This window comes from Diplotaxodon limnothrissa, linkage group LG22 (genome assembly GCF_057381915.1).
Source record: "Diplotaxodon limnothrissa isolate DT_005_m linkage group LG22, D_limnothrissa_male_GT1.1, whole genome shotgun sequence".
In the NCBI taxonomy this organism is placed as follows: domain Eukaryota; kingdom Metazoa; phylum Chordata; class Actinopteri; order Cichliformes; family Cichlidae; genus Diplotaxodon; species Diplotaxodon limnothrissa.
Genome location: NC_140616.1, coordinates 23,539,980 through 23,544,040, shown reverse-complemented (window position 1 = coordinate 23,544,040; position 4,061 = coordinate 23,539,980). Strand labels below are relative to the sequence as shown.

The 4,061-nt window shown below is 42.1% G+C and overlaps 1 pseudogene; it reads left to right on the top strand.

Moving 5' to 3' along the window:
- The first annotated feature begins 828 nt into the window (after positions 1-828).
- Positions 829-1,968, top strand: LOC146609964 (histone H1-like; annotated as a pseudogene).
- The last annotated feature ends 2,093 nt before the right edge of the window (positions 1,969-4,061 follow it).

Sequence of the window (4,061 nt, the reverse complement as noted above, 5' to 3'; positions counted from 1 at the left end):
ATTAAATAAACTGGTGATCATGCTTATGGATCACCATGGCACATATCTCCAGCCATATGGTTTATTTATGCAGATGAAAAAGTGAGTGTGAATGTGTCTGACATCACAGTGTTTTTGTGCACTGTGCAAAAGTGATTGCCTCTGATTGTGAGTGAGAGCGGTGATTTTGCAGACCACCAGCTATTGTAAAGGAAGAAAAAAAAGAGTGAAAAAGAGACAAATTACTACATTGTAGACGAAGAGAAATAATCATAGGAAAAAGGTTTTGTGTTGATCAGCCGAAAAACAACTACAATGTCATTTTCTGCTTTTAAGAAAGGATTGTTCACACAAACACAGACAGAGAGAGAGAGAGAGATGTGTGTTGCTTAAGCAGTGATGATAATAATGAAATGTCTTAGTTTGTCACTTTCAGGTGAAAAGCAGACCTGAATCAATTTTCCACATGCAGCGGTCGGAAGAAAGTTATAGTTTAACATCATTGGAAACATGCAGGCCAAGTTTCTGGCTGACTTATTTACAGTGCCATGTGTTTCTCAACCTCACAAGCGAGCTCACTCCTCCCTGAAGATAAGGAATGCAGCTCCAAAGCAATAACATGATAAAGAGACAGCAGCAAGTCCTGAGCACAAAAAGTCCCAGCAAAGCAGCAGTAATGTGGACAAACAGCAGCAGCAGAAGAAAGCAAACCCATCTTCCTGTCTGATTGGATGAATTCCACGGAGGGGCGAGCAAGATGGCGGTGGCAGCATGTTGAAATGCTCAAAAAGGACTGAGTGACTCGGGCAAGCCACATGCGGCTGGCGACATGAAAGAAATGGACCCTTCATGATGCGTTCAACGTGCCAGCGCTGTGGTGGGAAAGGCTCCATCATAAACACGCCCTGCGCCCTGCGCCGAGGTTCAGGCCAAGAAGAAGAAGACGATGACTTCCAAGCCCAAGAAGGTCGGCCTCAGCGTGGGCGAGCTGATTGTGAAAGCCGTGGCCGCTTCCAAGGAGCGCAACGGCCTGTCCGTGGCCGCCCTCAAGAAGGCTCTGGCTGCCGGAGGCTACGATGTGGACAAGAACAAGGCTCGTGTCAAGACCGCCATCAAGAGTCTGGTGGCGAAGGGCACTCTGGTGCAGACCAAGGGCACCGGGGCCTCCGGATCCTTCAAGATGAACAGGGTTACTGAGACCAAAGCTAAGACGCCCGCCGCGGCCAAAGCCAAGAAACCGGCAGCAGCTGCTAAGAAGTCGCCCAGGAAGGCAGCAGCAGCAGCACTTCAGCCACTAGCACGAAGTCAACCGCATCAGAGGACAATAGTGAGAGTGGCTGTGACTTCACTGTGCATGTGAAGAAAACGTTTGAGGAGAACTGAACAGTTGGAGTTTGACATTTGCCACCTGTGGAGTAAAATGGCAAGAAGAGACAGTGGGACACAGGACAAAGCTGAAGGAGAACTGCCGGCTGTTGGACTGTTGAAGTGGGAGAGGACAACAGAGTGAGAAGACTAGGTGAGAACACATAGGAATTATTTAATGTGGGAAATCAAAATTTGGGTTAGCAAACCTGGGGAAAAGAAAACTGACTGCTTAAGTTGGAAAATTGAGACGGAGTCTGAAACATTGCGAAAATAGAAACATATACAAAATCACACACACACAAGCAGAACATGCATTAACCCTACTAACAATTCCAAACACAAAATGACTCATGAAGACTCATAGCACATTAGTTAAGAAATGATTAAATAATAGCAGAGAAGTGTGTAGGAAAGGCAGCTTTAAGAACATGCTCTGCTGGAGATGCAGCTCCACAGACATGCATTAGACCTGCCTAATAACACAAACCCATGCAATGAAAATTAGCTTGTTATCTTTCATCAGTGTTAAAATAGTGTCAATTTAGCAGACACTTGTTATTAAATACTGAATTTATCCAATGCAAAAAATTGACTCTCCAAGTTGCAGGACAACAATTTAACTTTTGTGGGAAAAAAGATCCTGGTTTGACCAACCAGTGATCAGACAATAAATTTAGTTGTTAAAATGGTAAATTGGGAGAAGCTTCCTGCTTGATTGAGGCAGCACATGTAATTTACTGTATGAGGGAAATTGTCTTTTGTGATACTATTTTGAACATGCTTTTCTGTCGTCCTGTCAACTTAGTGGGTTAATAGCTGAGATGCAAATTAGTTGATTGGTTTTAGATTAATGAAAGGTGACTGAATTCTAGCACGAGTGAATGAGATGTGTTGGAGTTGTTGTGTGTTGAGTGGAGACTCTAAAACACTGAGTTTCCTGTTTTGATGTGCGAGTGAATCCTGTATTTAGATACACAACTCTGAATACATCAGAACAAACGTCTTTTGTGAAGTGCATGACAGCATGTCACATGTTTTATGATGAAGGGAAAAGGAAAATTGAATAAAATAGATCTGTGGCCTAAATGAGTGAAGAGCACAGACCTGGTAATTAAACTCATAGCTAATAAGACATTAGGCTTATGTTGTGTGTTGTGCAGCTGATGGTTGATTTGGAGTGAATCTAGCTGATGATTTTTCTTTTGTTGTGAAGTTGAGCCTGCCGATTAGTATGATGGTATGATGAACCATGCTAATGGTATGATTTACCTGAGATGAGGAGTTTGTGTCATGACTTAACAAGGCCTTTTTTATTTTGATACTTTCACAGTGCACTGAAAGTTTTGTTTGATAATCTCTGTTCTTTAAGCAGATCTGCACGTCGGGAATTAAAAGCGCTACACATCGTCGAGAAAATTGTGCCAAGTGAGTTCTCCACATTTAAATGGACTCTGGAGAAAGCCACTTATTTGGGACAATTATTAAATGACAGTCCCAGTCCAAAAGGATTCAGCGATGTAATCCAAACTAAAGTTCTTCTTTTTCTTTTTGAAATGACGTCATTTTGCTGAGAGTGGAAACTAAATGCGACGATAGGTTCCACTATCAGCAAAGAAAGAAAGAATGAATGCATGAATGAGTGAGTGAAAGGAAAACAAACTGACTGACTGGTAAAAGCTGACAAAAGCTGACAAGACTTTACTGATGTAACACGACTGTGTGAAGTTGACCCCCGCCTGGCAGGGGTGCAGATGAGTCTGTGTGTGCTTCCCTTTACAGAAGCAGGAAGATGACAGCAACACTCGAGGTTGCATGATGATTTAACATTTTAAATGCCATTTTCTGTGTCTGTGAATTTACTATGTGTGTGTCATTCACTAGCTTGTGTGCTCACAGAGATAACTGTGACAAAGTATGCATACGCCTGCGCAAGCGCTAATATTTGCATTTTCTTTTCTTGCAGCATGCCAGTTCTTCATGTGAATTGATGATGCGATTTATACCGGGGCAACTGGTTGATGTTTTTTCCTACTACAGGATTTCTGGGTTTATGTGTGAGGACAACTGTGTTTACAGGTTATGAGTGGTGATGCTGTTGCGTTGTGTTGATGGGAAAATGTGAAGGTTACTTTGATAATGTGAATAACCTGTGTGAAATTTCCTGTGTTGAGAACTGGTGTTACTTCTTTCCACAGCTATAGATGGCTAACTTTATGGTCTTTTTATGGCACCTCTGGAACCTGTTGACCTGTGTCTGACCTCTGTCTGACTACAGTCAATGTGTATTGCTAATGTTTGTTTCTTTGAGAATGCTGTAGTAGATTCAGCTGAAGGGGACAAGTGACATGGGTAAAACAAATAAGAGATTACGGTATTTATGGAATAGTTTATTATGGGCTCATTTGCTGGCCACTTTTGAACCCATAATAATAATATATGAGTGGAGTGACTTTGCTTAAGAGAAGTCACTGATTACATTAATGTTAACTGAGTACATGGGATGATCCATGTCTGAGGCAAATTATGGTAATAATTGTAGTTTACTGATTTGAGAAAACCTGCATATGACACTTGTCTTGCTGATGTTGAATGCTTCTTGTCCTTATGATACAATTGTTTACAGGTATGAAGTTTGATTTCACTTCCAGATTTTGCTTTCCAGGCCGTGATGGTGTGTATGCAGGCTCCTGGGAGAGCCGGGTGTTAAGCGAACT